The 17,296-nt window shown below is 44.4% G+C and overlaps 1 protein-coding gene across 4 annotated transcripts in view; it reads left to right on the forward strand.

The window, feature by feature from the left end:
• The first annotated feature begins 1,257 nt into the window (after positions 1-1,257).
• Positions 1,258-17,296, forward strand: part of CHRM2 (cholinergic receptor muscarinic 2) — a 139,076-nt gene continuing 123,037 nt past the window's right edge. For 2 of the 4 annotated variants that reach the window (XM_038387721.2, XM_038387722.2), the window contains exons 1-2: positions 1,258-1,506; positions 6,259-6,409. The gene's annotated coding sequence lies outside the window, so the exon portion shown is untranslated. Of the gene's footprint in view, positions 1,507-3,848; positions 3,986-6,258; positions 6,410-17,296 lie in introns of those variants that run through there. The other 2 variants (XR_006282658.1, XR_006282657.1) reach the window with 1 other exon arrangement.

Genomic DNA, 17,296 nt, shown 5'->3' on the forward strand with positions numbered 1-17,296 from the left:
TTAATAATACAGTAGATGTAATGTGTCCAGCGAGCCACCACTCCCTTTGGAACGAGAGTGGATCAGTTTGGCTTTGAAAAATCAACCTGATCCCTGACTCTTGTCCCAGATCTCTGCGAATTTCAAATTAATCTGTACGGTCTGTTCCTGATAATCTGTTCCTGATAATCATTCCCATTATCTCTGGCTTTGAGCTTCCAAAGGTCTAGGAAACAACTGTCATCGCGCAGGGAAGGAAGAAAAATAGCGATTGTCTATTACCGATTCAGTAGCTAATTCCTTTAGCCGGGGTGGGGGGGAGAAGGGGGACAAGGCATCTATCTCCTTGCGTCTGTGTTCCAGTGCTTTCAGGCGGGAAGAAGGAGCTATGTGGCTCGTAGTTCCCTGGCTAGCTAGCTCCTGAGTTGCCATATTACAATGATTTATTGCCTTCTCCCGGCAGATCTAACTTTACTTTACCCATATGAACAGACTGATCTGGACTTAGGCAGCTGACTATATGCCCTTATCTGTTAAAGGTAAGAACGTCAGTTCAGCTAGAGCATTGAATTTCGGTTTGGTAAGTGCCTTTTAATCATTTCTTTGCATGGAGGCTGACTTTGTTGTTTTGTTTTGTTTCCTTTCCTCTGTCTCTTTTTCACTTTCAGTTGTTTGAACCTTGCTTGTTTATAGTTTCCCATTTTTGTTGTTGCACTGGACTCTCCCAAACGCCTGCACCCCTACCCAGCTCCTTTACATCAGCCATCTGCAGGCTCCCCTACGGTGATGAAGTTAAATGGGTGTAGCGGCACACAGAAAGCTAAACAGCAGAAAACTAATGTCACGAAACTTATTTAGATCAACACGGTAGCCCTAGAATATCCCGCTCCAGAAATAAGCCGGTGTGTAGCCTATCCTCGGTGCTTTAGTGGAAGATCCTGCAGAAGTCTTCCAGCAGTGCGGCTGGGGAGGTCAGAAGCTACAATAGTTTTCGGAAAGGTTGGGAACACAGTGCCACAGGTACTACTCGGAGACCTCTGTTCACCATCTCTGCCATGGGGTGTTATGGTTTAGCTCCGGCTAGATTAGTTTAATGGTTCTCCTTTCATTGCCTGGCAGCCAACTTGACAGTCATACAATGAACAGCGTGCGGTAGAAGCGTTTAGACCAAATGTCCATATCCCGGCTTTTATTTCTCCAAAGAAAGGCTAACGCTTTTTTATTAACTATTATTATTATTATGGGAAACCTGTAGCCTAAAATCGCCTTCTTCCGCAGTGATTGGACTGCTGAAGCTACAAGGAAGCATATGGCCCAGGATACATTTGCGGTTGGCTGGCTGCTTTCCTAAAGAAAAAGGAAGCAATCCGTGGGTATTCCTGTCCCAATTTGGAATGACCGTTTCCTGTCATGGTGCCTCTTTTTCCCCACGGAGGGGCGATCTGATTCCAACAGCCCCAAGGGACAGGGAGCTGAACCGCAGACGGGGAAGCAAGTGTTCCAGTCTCCCCCTCTTCGGTAGCACAGGTGGGTGTCCTCTCTTGCGCGCCCCGGGACTGATGAGCCATCAGTCGGAACGCGAGCTGGTTCCAGCTCTGTCTTGTTAGAGGCGAGCCTGCTTTTCATGGACCAGGAATGACTGAGTGGGTGTTTACACGAATACATGACGAGTAGCAGTGGCAGTGCCAACTCTTTGCCCCGGGGGTTAAGACTTATGTGTTGCTGTCCTCGGTGCTGTGAAGATGCGCCGCTTTTACCGCCCAAACTCTTTCTAGGGAAACTTTGCTAACACTTAAACATGCATCAGTTACGTGCAGTACCGCTCTACGTGTGATTTGACCAGTGCACTGATAGCCTGTGTTCATGAGTTTAGTACCATGCACAGAGAGAATAGTGATTACCTGAAAACGGGATGGACAGGATGATCAAACTTTAGGACAGGTTCCTTCGTATCGCAAAAACAGTGAGGAGCAAATCCTGCCCTCTAGTAGACTGCAATGGGACCCCTAGCGAGAATGAGGCCAGCAGAACGTAGTTCCCCTTTCCCCCAGGAGAAACTCTGATACCATGAGTGGAGCTCCCTGGATTCGTCTGGGTTTGGATGCTCTAATGGTATTAATACCTCTGGGAAAGCAAGATGAGAAATGTGCAGCGTTCCCCTCTAGTTACTTCATTTCCCAGAAGACGGGGATTTCTCATAGGTCCTTGAAGTGACACCTTACGTTACACCTAGAGCCAGGTCGTGCTGTTGGTTGGGTAATTGTGCGCACTCACGGTAATAGATGAGCGGTTTACTCTGCAAAACTGAGGAGACGCCGGTTTCCCTTCAGGCTTGAAAGGTTTTGAAGCCTTATTTGATCTTCTCAGTGCGCACTGAGGCGCTGAATCAGGGAATTGCTGCAATGCCCTGTAGAGCAGAGTTTCATCAAACCACTTCGTTCTGATCTTGCAAGAACTACCCCCGCAGAGAGGCCTGTGCAAGATACCCCCCGCTTCCCGCAGGATATACAATCAAAACGGCCATAGGGAGGTCTGCGAAAATGTCTTCATGGTGAATACATCCAATTGCATCCTTCCATCCCTCGCCGCATGGCATTTATCCAGATTGCAAACTCTTGTCTTTTCCCGCTCTCAACATAACCGGGGGCTTCTCTCCTGCCTTGGGGTTCTGCTATTATATAGTTATAGGATAATAAGGTGAATCACATTATTAACAATACAGCCACTGAAACTTTCCCAACTTTATTTCCTCCTCCAGAAGCACTCCTAAGCTCATGGGTGGGATGGGGGAAAGAGATAAGTCTGGCGTTAGTAAAATCTGCTTCTTGTTACACTGCTCCCCCCCCCCCGCCCCTTCTTAACATCAGTTTCCTTCTACAGCTGTTTAACAGGTTGCAGGCGATTAGGCTTGTTGTTCGCCCTTGCTTGTTTGAGAAAGGGTTCTGCATTTCAAATATTTTAGACTTGAGAGCATCAAATGTGTTGTAGCTGGTTTGTGAAACAGATTTACCGCTCCGAAGAAAGGAGTTTGCAAAAATAGATGCTCTGTCAAAGTTTAAAGGCATTGTTTACCAAAGAGTCTTTGGGTGTCATCGAGATATATTTGATAAAACTGGTTATGAATACAGTTTAGAGAGAGAGGCGGGAAACCTTTCTAATTTCCCTAGGACAGAAATACTGTGTACTATAAATTTCAGAGACAAGAAGTCTTAATAGGCCCTAGGCACGGCATGCGAGGAAAGAAGGAAAAAAGAAGACGTGCATTTGTATATACTACAATTTACAGCAACGTCTCTTTATTTTTCTGGGGAAGGAGGGTTGGACTGAACTGAAACGAGCCAGGTTTGGGGGTCATTTGGTTACATTTTCATCACTTAGGGCTCTAATCCAATGCGATCCCGATGCGCGTCTATATCTTAGCTTTGGGCTGGAGCTGTGATAGGGTCTATAGGAACCCGCTTAAATCAGTATGGAGCCCCCTGTAGCTGGTGAGAGCCACTAACGTCCTATCCTGAAGGCTACTTACTGCCCTCGAAGTCTCCCTATGAAGTAATATACTTCGGAGGGGCTGATAGTGGGACAAGGGCAGTGTCCCTCCCCTCCAAAAAAAGAAGTATTTTTCCCCTTCTCATTAAATGAAGGAAGCAACATTTTCAGACACCTGTGCTAGTGAAATACCTGAGAAGGAAGAATAGTTCAACTGGGCCATAGTTGTCACACCTCTTAATCCGCCTCGCCCTAGGCAAGGCTGATTTGTGTATATGATAATTGAACTCTAATTAATTCCACAGGAATCAACGTGCACAATCAAACATTAAAAACGCACCTGGGGGTGGGGGGAGGCAAGAGGCGTGTACTCTCCCATTTTCCCCTAATGAGGATCTTGATTAATGCATTTTAAAATATGTTAAGCGACAAGGTCTCGGAGTCTGCTAATGTGACTTTAAGAGTTTGGTGTACCTGTTTCCTCTTACACCAGCAAGACTGTTGCAAGAAGTGTAGGTGGGTGAGTACTTTCAGAGCCTGACTTTCCGCTCGCTTTTGCTGGGCAAAAAAAATCAAGAGTATCTCCATGGAGTTACATGATAGTAGCACCGGTGCCTGGATCGAAGCCAAAGGGACGACTGATGTTGTTGATTGAAATGACTTTTGGATTAAGGTTTATGCGAGAAGAAAATCAACCCCATTCGTTCAGAATTATTTTACATTCCTGTGGGGGCCAGAGGAAATCTAAAGTGGTATAAGAACATAAGCAGGAGGAGATTTGAATATATGCACCAGTTGCTTTAACACGCTTTATATTTTACACCTAAAGAATTGCGCATCAGCCAGCAGTTAACCCCCCCGACAGCGTGTCCAGGACAGGAGTGAAAACTGTATTATACCCACAGCCAAATGAATCCAAAGTTCACTAACTTCCTAGGCACGGTGGGCTCAACAGTCTATAACCTTGTTTGAACCAAGAACTGGCCAATGAAAATGATTCCAGAGGTGAACATTCTCCTGTCCCTAAGATAAAAACTTCAGGTGCCTTTACTCGTCCTTGGTCCCTTTAGACATTTTAAGCTCTGTTCGTAGTGCTGCTGTATTCAGTATAGTTCCAGGAAAAGGGGCACCAGCCGAATTCAGCAGTGTGGGGCCTAGTGAAGCAGGTGGCTTAGCAGAACGGGCAAGCACCCCGTGAGAACCACATCCATTAAAGTGTGTGGCTTCTGTGGAACGGAGGATAAGGGAAACAGGGCCACCAGTTTCAATTCTGGTTTAGATCATTTATCTACAGGCCTAGGCAATAGGACTAATGGTAGCCAGTTCAGGTTGTGCTGTATCGCCTTTACACCGCCTGGTATCGTGTTCTAAAAGCAACAGGCCCTTCTAACTGCGGGTTAGCTATTTGATATAAAACATGGGGATTATTGGCTAGACTCTCAAAATGCGGGGCACATAACACCAAGCCATAAACCGATGTCACCTTCACAATCTCTCTCTCTCTCTTCAGATCTGTCCTACCAGATATGTTTCTTTGGATAACAGAACCGATTACGTCCCCTCTTCTAGTTCCTCACACTCAGTATTCCCCCCCCCCCCAAGGGAAAAATCATCACCCCATAGCACAAATCTGTACAAATCAATATCGAGGTACCAAAAAGGCAAACATTTTTTTAAAGGATGGTTTTAGCCAGATTATTTCCCCCAAATTGGCAAATTGCCTAAAGCAAAGTAAATACTTCTCAGCCTAATGATTATTAATTAAAAGAGAATGCTTTACACCCAAGAAGAATTAACTGTTGTTCGCAGAATGTATCTCCTTCCTCTAATTCGTTTGTCATTGTGCCAAGGAAACAACATCCCATGAATATTTCAGCACAATAATCTGTTTAAAAAACTAAACTGGATTTAGTGTAATAACATTTCCCCCACCTCCCCCCAGTGCACAGAGACTCATATGATTGCAATAATCTAAAAGCAAGATCTGCTTTTCCGCTATACATTGGTTGAGAGTTACAGCTATCAGGGGATTGCAAGAGCAACCAGAAATAAAGGAGGGAATGTTGCGGGAGGGGGAAAGGTAATTGAAAAAAAAATCGGTTCTGACGTGCAAATTGTAGATAAAGACTTCTGATGAGGGAGAGGGGAAGAGGGAGATAACAAGAAGCAGTCATTTCTATTCAGTGAAGCCGCCAAATCAGAAAGCAGTGCTGATCTTATTGGAGGAGAGCCTTCAACAGCGACTAATCCTGTCGTATTGAAAGAAAATTGTAAATGTTCTCTGCAGAAATTGCCTGCCCGTTGCAGCTAATCGAACACGCACAGAGCAGAAGGGGGAGCAGCCTGGAGAGTCGAACTCCCCTGCTAACAAGGGAATGTAACAGAGAAGTTCACCTAGGCGCTTCTTCCCCGCTGGTCCTTGTGTCTCCAGGAGCGTTGGTGGGGTGGGGGAAGACTGAATGATTCCCGACTCACTTAAGAGCCCCAGCCTCTGCTATGCTGGAGTCTCCGAGTCTTGTCTAAAGCGTTGAGCCCGGTCTCATAGCACTGTTGCTTTACATTTAAAAAACTAAAGCAATTCAACTTGAGCTGAGGCAGAGGCTCCAAAGTGCCAGAAGCCGCTGAGTGGGTCTGGGTGTGTGACAAACTCGATCAGCGCGGACACCACCACCTTGACTTGCCCAAAGCTTTCAAACGGGTGTTCTTCCCCCCCCCCCCCCCCAGCCCCATCACAGCTCCGACTAATCTGTCCCTCTTCCCCCCCTCCCTCCGCCGACCCACCCCCTGTCGAAGATATGGAAGGGAAAGATAAAGAGGCTGCCGCTGGACTCTGACTGTGTGCAGTCTGCTCTTTGCTTCCAGGGCTGGGTGGACTTCCCAATCGCCCTTCCCAGCAAATCGCCGGCGGCGGGGGAGGATGCACCTTCTCGTGACTGCATTACAGGTAAGGATACCTTTGCCTTGGCTGTCACTTGGTCTTTTCTTTATTTCCTATAGCCTCGCTGGGCTGACTTGGAATCCAGCTGCGGCTGTTATAAGAAAGTCTGCGCGAGGATCTTTTTTTTTTTAAATAATAATAATTAATAATCGAGCCTTGCATTTTGTTTTCCAGTAGAAAATCTGTCCTGGCAAAAGGAAACTTTTGCTAAATGGATCGGGCGTGGGGAGGGCGACAAGGGGGTAGTAGCTAGAGGGAGGACGGAAAGCAATTGCATCAACCAGACAGCAGTCTGTTCTGAATGACCATTATAGTAATAACCCTAGAAACAAGGTTACAATGGTATAGGGGTGAAAGAGAGGCGCGGGACCCTGGTTGCAGACTCCCTCGCATGTTTTAGGAAGTATCCACGGCGTTTTTATGTAACTGCTGCATTCCAACGGAGCGAGGCATTTTCTGGGCTCTGTGTCACTCCTGCCTATAAACGTGGCATGTTTATTTCGCCACTTCTGAGAGATGTTACCTGCTAGCGAACGATCCTGCCTGCCCTCGCCCATCAAAGAGATTTTGCTTTAATACCGCAGGATACTGTATTTACCGATGCTGGTTAAAAGAAGGTAGCAAATATTTGTCAGGCACGGGGAGGGGAGCGGGTGGGGAGAAGAGGTGATCCCCCGAAAGGCCCTTGCCTCAAACCGGGGTTCGGAAAATGAGGGGGTACAAACCGTGATAAGCCTTAGAGACCGTCTGTTACCTCGCGGGCTCACCTACAGCTGTGATCACCGTAAGGCTCAGGACGGGAGGACTTTTAAAACCGCACGCGTTGGGGATGGGGAGACGATGGTCCAGTTAATTTATGACCCAGCCTTGGCGATTGCTGATGCTGCCGCCCTTAGTTTCCCTTTGTTGTGCCCGAACTCGTGATTTGCGCCTACAGCTCTGTCTAAATGCCCCCAAAGAGCGGGCCCGGGGGAGAGGAAGAGTCGGGCGCTTGGAGCTGTTGACACGTAGGCTGTTTGAGGCAGATGTTATCTTTGAAACTTTCATATCAATGGGAAGACCGAAGGGCTCAAGTAACTGTTGTGAAAGTGAAAAGGAGAGAGTGAGATTGGGGGGGGGGGGAGGCAGGTCCGAGAGGCGAAGTTGTGATTGCGGGAAACGGTATGTGGGATCCCAAACCACAGGGGCGACCCGCCAGAAATAATCAGTATTGCAGCTCCTCAGCTGGTGTAAATCGAGGGCCATCCATTGAAGTCAATGGGGTGAGGATGATTGATCTCAGCTGAGGATCAGGCCCAGAATGTAGACATGCGGAGTCTGAAGTCACACCAATCATAATATTGTCATTCATAGGCACTTTCCATTCCCATCTGAACATTACCTAGTTGCATTTCACTGCTCCACTCACAAGCATATGCACCCTTCGGATTGTTTTTTGTATGAGGAGAGTTAGAGGCCACCAAAATGGTGAGGATGAATGCTCTGGGACCGGATCCTGCTCTCTCAACCGTAGGGGACTGATCCCATTGATTTCAATGGGTTAGAGTTTGGTTAGCAAGATTTCTCCCCTATGTTCCAAATAGGCTGTCTCTTACCTTGCCATGCTGTGTTTCAGAGTAGCAGCCGTGTTAGTCTGTATTAGCAAAAAGAAAAGGACTACTTGTGGCACCTTAGAGATTAACAAATTTATTTGAGCATAAGCTTTCCTGAGCTACAGCTCACTTCTTGTGACTAAAACAGTATCTGGAGAGAGATGCGTATCACAAGGGAGTAAGGTCTCAGACCCGGAATTTTGGGGGAAAATAACAGCTTTTGGTTCCCGAGGTTCTGTTCGTCTCTCTGGCTCATCAATCAGGTAGTTGCCCATTCCTTCCCCAGCCCAGAGAGAGAGACACTCTCTCTCACTCTCTCTCCTGCCATTAGGCCCATCACCACCTGTTTAAATGTAAACATGGATACGCCACTGTTGTAAAGATTCCTCGGTTTCTCCTTTTATGCCCGTCATCAAGTCCCCTGGCTCATCTTCGTCATAAAGCCCAGTTGGGCAAATGTTGTAGCAGCCCTAAGATGAGGCTGCTGCACTGGGGGTGTGTCTGTGTGCCCGGGCTGCCGCAATAAGAAATCCCTGCTACATGAAAACAGCTCTATTTATATATTTGCCTGCTGCACCACCCATGCTTTTCTGCAGGCACCGAAAAGTCAGTTCCCTCCGAGATACTTCCCATAAAGAAAACTACACCAAGGGGATAGGGGTGTTGTTGCCACTAGAGGTATGATGGGGCAACCCTGAAAAAGAAATCAAATGGTAGAGCTCACACTTTACAAGTTTAAAGGGGAACTAGCCGAATATGGCTCCTGTAAATCAGACACACAGATTCAAAACCAATTTAAACAGTATTCCACTGTAGTCGAATTGCTTCCCCCCTCCTCTCCCAGAGCCTGTGGGACTATTGCACAGGTCTCAAGGAGGTGCAAAAGAGGCGTGCTAAAATTCTTAGTTTTGGAGCACATTTTCCTGACCTATATTGCTCGTCCTCCTACAGCCACCACACAACTCTCTCTCTCTCTCTCCGGCCTCCCTTCCTCCTCCCTTTGCTGTTCAAGCAAATTAAAGACTTCAAAAGAGCCTGATATTAATGGGACAGCTATTATGTAACTGACAAGGTCCGACTTCCCTGTATATCTGAATTCTTACAGAAGACCAAAGAGCAAGTTCCATCGGGATATAGTGTTCTTTTGACAGATTGCTAGATGCTTTCTGTCTTGCAAGGGAGGGGTTGTGTCCCTGACATATCACAGTACACCAATTTATTGTGGCATGAGAGCCAGCACCAGGGGGATTAAAGTGTCTCACCTAGAGAGGTCGGCAGGATTATTTTATAAGGGTCTGATCCAACACTCATTGAAGCCAGTGGGAGTTTTTCCATTTATTTCAGTGGGCTTTGGATCAGGCCCTAATTCAGCAAATTATATAGAGGAATAAGATCATGAATAATATATCTCCCCTTCCGGCTCTCTCTAAGTAGGTTTCCTCCCCTCCCACCCTTCCTCTATGACTTCCTCTCATCAGGTTCGATTCTGGGAATGGAGTTCTCTTTCTCGACTGGGGGAGTATTTCCCTGTCGGCAATCTCTTCGCACTAGGACTCCCTCCTTGCTATGGCTTGCCAGTGAGGAGTGGTTTTGCAGAGAGAAGCAGAAAACATGTCCCTATTTCAGCCTCCTCCCTCGGAAGCTGTTCCCCATCTCTGCTCTGAAATGCAGAGGCCAGGGGGCTGCCCCTTTGACTGACATTCTGTACTTGCAGCGGGAGGGGGAGGGGGAGGTTAACATTTGATCTCAAAAGTAGGCAAGCCGTACGCTTTTATGGCATTACAAAGCCTGTAATTTTAGCTGAGTGTTCCCTGCCTAAACGCACGCCAGCCCTCAGTCTTGTGGTTTGTCACACAAACCACTCCGATGACACATGTATAAACCTTATAATGCTGATCAAAGAATGCTTTCCACTCTTATTTAGACAACTCTTTGTTATGTTTGGCTCAGCTCCCCCCCGCACCATCTCTTAACACTCTTGTTTGCAGTTTGCTTTAACAGCAGTATGTACTTTCACGTTGGATCACGAAAACATGCTCTGGGCTGGGCCAAGGGCAATCTCAGGTGCAGGAAAGCTGGCCCCTGCACCCTGCCGGAGACATACCTGTAAGTTCTGCATTGCAGTCAGCAGCCAGGCTGCTCTATTAGTACCCAAAATAGGTTCGATTTCAGTTTGGGTTGCCCCGTTTCCTGTTTATTCCATTACTTTGGAGAAAGGTGGGAGGGGCTCAAACACCCGTCGGTTCGCCGCTTCGGCCGGGTCAATGGCACAGTCATAATCAAAGGCTATTTTCCCCAAAAAGAAAAGGAGTACTTGTGGCACCTTAGAGACTAACAAATTTATTAGAGCATAAGCTTTCGTGAGCTACAGCTCACTTCATCGGATGCATAATGACGCATAATGCATCCGATGAAGTGAGCTGTAGCTCACGAAAGCTTATGCTCTAATAAATTTGTTAGTCTCTAAGGTGCCACAAGTCCTCCTTTTCTTTTTGCGAATACAGACTAACACGGCTGCTACTCTGAAACCTATTTTCCCCAAGACATTTTACCTTCGCTGCTCTGCACAGGTTGACAGCTACCTTCCTAAACCAAAAGTGTTGCCTGTAGGAGAGTCCAGCTTAGGTACCAGTGCGTGTGTGGCACCAATATACGTGCAGGGAGATAAGCGAAGGCGTCTTATTGTGTAACGACGAATCTCTAAGAACTATGGACATTTTTTAGCCGCTGCTGTTCATCCCCCCCCCCCCTTTTTTTTTCCCCCACTCTGGTCTGGATCTCCATGTGCCCTTTGTGGGTCTCTATTTGCTCAATGTGTCTGAATCATTCCGCCTGGTTCAAGCTTGCCGCTTATATTCTCTTTAAACAGGTGTCTGATAGAATCCCAGACAGTTACCCCAACCCGCCCCAACTTTCTCATCTTCATCGATATTATGACCTACATACATCCTGCGCTTTCTTGGTGCTGTTTCCATAGCAATACGGCACAGGAAACACGGCAAACTCCCTCGCAATGCAACCGATCCTCTTCCCCCCCCCCCCCCAAATCAAGACCTCTCTGCGAGCGAGTTCAAGTTAGGTGAAACCGACTCCGAAGGGAGCTTGCTCTCAATCGCAGAATCCCAACTGGCAGCGCCCTCTAGTGGCCGAGAAGGGCCAGGGGAACCCCGCTGGGGAAGGGGAAGCGGGCTGTGGCCAAATCCGCCCCGGGAGCTGACCTCCCGAAGTAGGTGGTAGGCGAGGCGGGCACCTAGCGGTGCGTTCAGAGCTAAGCTACCGCGGGCATTTTAAGTTCCCAGCGTGCCTGGTTCCTCGCCTCGGAAGGGCCGCGCAAATTGGGTGGGTGAGAGGAATGCACGGGTGAAACTGAACTCCGGTGCTCGGCGAAAGGAAGGAGGTGTCTACTCAATCTCTATGGGATGTGTAGCCATGTAAACCAACAGCTCCCCCCCCCCCCATGTCTGCCTTTGGTGGACATTTGGCAGAGTATGGTTATGTCTTGGGGAAAATGGGAGAGGATGGGTGGGGGGAAAAAAGTGAATTTCCCCTCCTCCCTTAGAAGGGGCTGGTCCCCACAAGGGAAGGGGAAAGTCATATCTGGGTTCTCCAGCTAACTGCATGTGTTGAACCTGATCCGGAAAGAAACCAAAACCTTTAAATACCTAGTTCTGTGGATTTATCAACAGTAAGAGCTTCGGAGCATTCTCTACTGAGTCTTTTCTGTTCAGCCTCACAGCTGTTCCTTCAGCTGTTGCTCATGCTGCAGGGTTTCTTGCACTTGTCTTACTTCCAGGGCTAGGCCTTTGACTGTCCTCCCCCCCCCTTCAGGTCTTCCCACCCACCCCCCACAGGATTCTGTAGACCACTTTAATATTTGTATCTGCCATTGCAGTATAGCAGCGGATGCAGCAGTCACGTGGGCTGAGTACAGGAGGGCAAGCCAGTTCCAGTCCTGGCTCTGATACAGACTCACATGGTACACTTAGCTTCTTTGCCTCAGTTTCCTCAGCTAAAGTGGAGTTAATAATACAGAAACACATACCTAGTGGGATGGGTGCATTATAACGATTGATTGATGTTTGTAAAGTGATTTGAAGAGGAAAACCATATCAAGCACTAAGTGTTCTTAGAATCCCACTCAATACCTATCCCTTCATTATCAATGAATCCCTTCCCAATCAATATCTATCCCTTCTCATTTACATCTTGCCCACTCTGCCCCAGCTCTGTACTTCATAGTCTGCCCAGGCTCAAATATGTTAGAACACTCAAAGCATGCCAGACCAAAAACATGAGTGTAGAGAACTGCAAGATTTATTTGGTCATCTTTTGTAAAGTTTTCTATAACCCCAGTTTTCTGATTCAAAACTTCTGCTATGCATTATTCACCATGACAAAAAGGGAGAGCATTGAATCTGTGTGGCATGAAGATAAGCCAGGAGACATTTGAGACCGTTGCCTGATACCTCTATAGTCCAGGGGGAAAGGGGCAAGCAAACAGAACAAGGTAGGTTTGTCTCCATCTGTTGTCTGTTTCCAATTAGTTCTTTCCTCTTCAGTGAATACTCTAAAAACCTAGCTGATCTCACTTTATGGTCTTGGAGGTTAAGGCATCAAATTCTAAACAGACTGTACAACTCCCGAGGAGCAGGTGGAGGGGGGGTCTATATTAGCCTTGTATTCACTAACCTTAAAAGCTTCATTGTTTTCTTCCCAACTTGATACTATGGGCCTAATTCTCAAAGGTGCTGAGGCACATACAATTACTGAAGGCTTTTGAAAACATTGGCCTTATCATGTATGCTTTGTAGATGGTGCATGTGTGTCAGCATTGGTGGGTAACAGTAATCAGGCTAAGGAAGGTCAAAAGACATCATTCAAGCCTAGATCCACCTACTGAAGAGCAAAGGTGTTGTTTTTCAAATGCTTGTAGTATTAAATACTAAAATCAGATGGTGGTGTTTTCAAACCCTAGTGAAAAATAAGAGAAGAGGCAGATTCACTCCCTTGGGCACAAAGTTGCAAATTTCCTCATCTCCTCTACACCTATGGAAAAGCTGTACCTAAGGGGAATTAAATTGCTGAGTATTTCTCCATCCTCCCCAAGAAATCCTGTCTGTCTGGTAAAGGTAATTTACAGTTCTGCCTAGGCCTCCATACCATTTCCCAGATGGGAGGTGCCCAGGAGATGTAATTAATCAGCTACCTGGCTGTCCTAACCCCACCATTTCCCAGACAAACCATGTGTGCTTTTGGGCTGCATCATTTAGCTCTGGATTACCAGCAGAATGAAGGTGATAGATGGTTTGTGTCACTGTACTCCTGCTTTCCAGTATCAGTTCCACTGACACAAGCCATCAAAATTAAGAGATGGCTTAGCCTAGCCTGAAGAGTTGGATTAAAAGACTAAGACATTTTCCCAGGGTATCTGCCATCTATTCTCCTTTGTCAGGTTTAAAGATCTTATTTAGTGGGTGTAGAAGTTGTTGCTGGCAGACAAGTTTTGCCGTATTGCCTTCAGTGCTGTATCTTTGTTTGTGCCTAACACTGCTTGTGTCCATGCAGACAATACTGCAGATCAGCATTGGCTCCAAACAGATGCTTCTCCCCACATCACTATCACCGTTATCTCCATCAGTAGCATGATTTTAAGACCAGAGAGGGCGGGGTCAAGGTTCACTAAATTTCATCTTGTTTCTATCAAGCACTTTATAGAGTTTGCTGGCTAATAAAACATATCTACCCAGTGGTACCAATAGTGCATGTGCTGCCATATGTTCATTTTCAAGAATATGATGAGGGTAAAATAAACCAAATCATCACTCGGGGCAAGATCTTCAGCAAGGTAATAGTTACATTGACTCATACCAGCTGAGGATCTGTCCCTCTGTCTTTCTTTTGACTAGATGCTGTCCTGAATCCTTGCTACCTAGCAACTCATTTGGATCTGTGGGCTAGATTCTGATCTTAATTACACTCCACTCCTGCAAATAGGAGAAACTCCACTGATTTTAATGGAGTTACTCCTGATTTATGCCAATGGATTTTTGCTCAGAATTTGCCTTTAATTGTAACATTTTCTTGAAGAAAATTCATCAGGATATGCTGAGATTTTGACAACTACTTACTAAATAGCTCTTGGGAGCTTGCTTCCACTAAAGGGAAAACTCAATGTGATAATGGACATGATTAGTGGGATGGAAAACCTCTAATAATGACAGCAATTAGACATCTTTAATAGTGACTAAAGCACAAAAGGTGATGAGCAATTGAGACTCCTAGCACCTCTCAGAGTTTGCACCAAACTTTTTGAAAAGCAGTGGAAAAATTGCAGATGGATAAAATTTCTGCACAGACAGGGAGTTAGATACAATGCCCTAATTATCTAGCTAGTCTTGCACTATTGTGAAAAGCACTCTGTAACACAAAGAAAAAATAAAATGATTTGTTAAAAACAAATTGGAAAAAAAGACCACCCCATTCTCTAATTTCTTTGGGTTTGAGCTTCAGCAGCCTTGAATGTGTATAACTCCCTTGACTTCAATGAAGCTATGCTGACTTACATCATCTTAGGTTATGGCCCTTCATCTTTGTGAATCTATTTCAGCTTGTGAAGAATGAAAAACAACACATCTTGAAAGTAATAAAGCTCTGCCCAGTCAAAAGCTGTGTATTCCTCAGATCTAGATACTAATGAATTTTCCCCTCAAGCTCAACAATAGGTTTTCTAATGTTCCTTTTTCCCAACCCATCTAACTTATATTTAGCCAGTTAAATTCCCTGGGAACATAATACAGAGAATAGGTGCTGATTCCTTTCATTAGGCCAACCTAACACTTACAATGAGAACTGGTCATGTATTAAAGACATTTCACAAATATTTTAAAGAATAAATACGGCAAGTTCATTCCACTGTTTGCAAAGTTATGTTATTCACTGCTTGTGAGTATTGGGTGACCAAAGATTTATTCATAAAAATGTGCATTCATCTCAAATGTTTCGTGAATTTGTAGCATGGAAAATTAACTGGAAGTGCATTATTTATAATTCATGACTCATTAGTCTCTTCATCAAAAGTCTTCAGTCATCCAGTCAGGGAACATAGGAATTACAGCAGTAGATCAGACTGCTGATTGATCTTGTCTGTGACAGTGACTAATACCGGATACTTCAGAGGGAGGTGCAAGAAACACCACCGTAGCCAATTATGCAGTAACTTGCCCAAAAGGGAAATGTCTTCTTAATACCCACCAGTTACTGGCTGATTTATCCCTTAGGAACATGAGGGTTCATATCCCTTCTAAAAAAAACCCAAACCAAACAAAAACCCTTATCCATTGTAATGTTACTTTGGACATTCTCATTATCCATATTAGCAGTTAATCCTGTTTTGACTCCCATTAAGATCTTGGCCTTAGTGATATCATGTGATGATGAGTTCAGCAGGTCAATAATGTGTTCTGTAAAAAAAAAAAAAAATACAACAAAAACCCACCAAAACACCCAAAGCAAAACTTTTAATCCATTTTAAATGTGTTGCTTCTGGATGTTGTTACATTCTCATGTGTTATGAGAAAGGGCAAATGGGAGTCTGACTGATCTTAGATGTACCATTGATTGTTTAGTTTATCTCTATCGTGTCTCCTTTTCTTTTTCTCCTTTATCAACTAAACTGTCCCAGTCTTTCCAGTTGCTCTTCAGATGGAAGTTTTTCCAGGTTTCTAATCACTTCTCTCTATTTCTTCTATACCCTTTTTTTTGGAGATATGGTGACCACCGTGCTGCAGGTGAGGGAGTAACATTGATTTATTTAATGACATCATATTTTCAGTTTAATCTCCATTCCATTCATTAAATATCCTAACATTTATTTTCTTTTGCTTTTTTGACCATTGTTGTACCTCTAGCAGAGTTTTTAAATGAATTGTCAACAATAATGCCCAGGTCTTCTTTTTTTTTTTTGAGTAGTTCCAAGTAATTTAGAATGCAGTAAGATATGAAATATTTCATATTATTCCTTCCAATATGCATTAACTTGTACCAGTCCACATGGCATTTAATTTGCTATTGTAATTGCCCATTCACCTAGCTTGTTTAGTTCCCTCCAAAATTCCTCAGTCTGTTCTATTCTTGTTTAACTCAAATAATTGTATCTGCAAATTTTGGAACCGTACTGTTTTCCCACTTTTCCAGATGATTAATCAACAAACAGTATTGTTTCTAGTAAAGAACCTTGGGACACTCTATTGTTAATCTTCTACACTATTGAAAATATACCATTCGTGTGTAGTCTTTGTTTTCATCTCTTAACCAATTTCTAATTCATGATGATACTTTACCTCTCATCCCATGACTTCTTAGTTTCCTTAACACCTTCTGGGAGGGACTTTATCAAAGATTTTTGAAAGTTCAGACAAATTACATCAACCAGTTCTCCTTTATCTGTGATCTTGTTGATGTGTTCAAACGATTCTAACATATACGAGAGACATATTTTTCTTTTATAAAAGCTGTGCTGGCTTCTCTCTCATTTGGTTTTCATGTAGATGTTTTATCATTCTATTTTTCACTATTGTTTCAATCAATTTAGCTGGTAGTGAAGTTAGGTTCTCTGATCTATAATTCCTAGAATTAGCCTTTCCTATACACACATACAATGGTTGCCGCCCTGCAGTCCTGACAATAAAAAGAAATATCTGATTTTTCCAGTTCAAAATGACTCTTCATTTTAAAATTTAAGCTAAGTAGGCTGGACCTAAATATTAAACAAAGAAAAAGATGCAAATCAAAGTGAAACAGTTCAAAATTATTGAAAAAATCCTGTTTTTATTGACCCAAAATGAAAAAATCTTTTTTTTTTTGGTTCACAAATATTTTTCCGATTTTGACTTTCATCCCAATGTGGGTTGAGAAAAAATTCAAAAACATTAACAGGACAGGAAAACCATTTCCTGTCCAATTCTAATATGACAATTTATGTTTCCTTTGTTTCTCTGAAAAGAATAGGCCCGGTGTAGACATCACTGTAACATCTTGTGGTAAAGACAGATTCAAATAAATCAGTCAGCATCTCTGCAAGTTCTCTTGTAGGCTTCCTGATTTTAATATTCTTACAGAATATCTTTCTGTATTTGCTCATCAACTGCTTTCTTTGCCATCTTAATTTCCATCCGACACATTTCTTACCATAATTTATGTTCCTTATTTTTGGCTTCACTAGGAGGGATTTTCATTCCATGGAAGTTACTCCTTTGGCTCGAATAAGCTCTTGAACATTGCCATTTAACTAAGCACTTTTTTT

This window comes from Dermochelys coriacea, chromosome 1 (genome assembly GCF_009764565.3).
Source record: "Dermochelys coriacea isolate rDerCor1 chromosome 1, rDerCor1.pri.v4, whole genome shotgun sequence".
Taxonomy (NCBI): Eukaryota; Metazoa; Chordata; order Testudines; family Dermochelyidae; genus Dermochelys; species Dermochelys coriacea.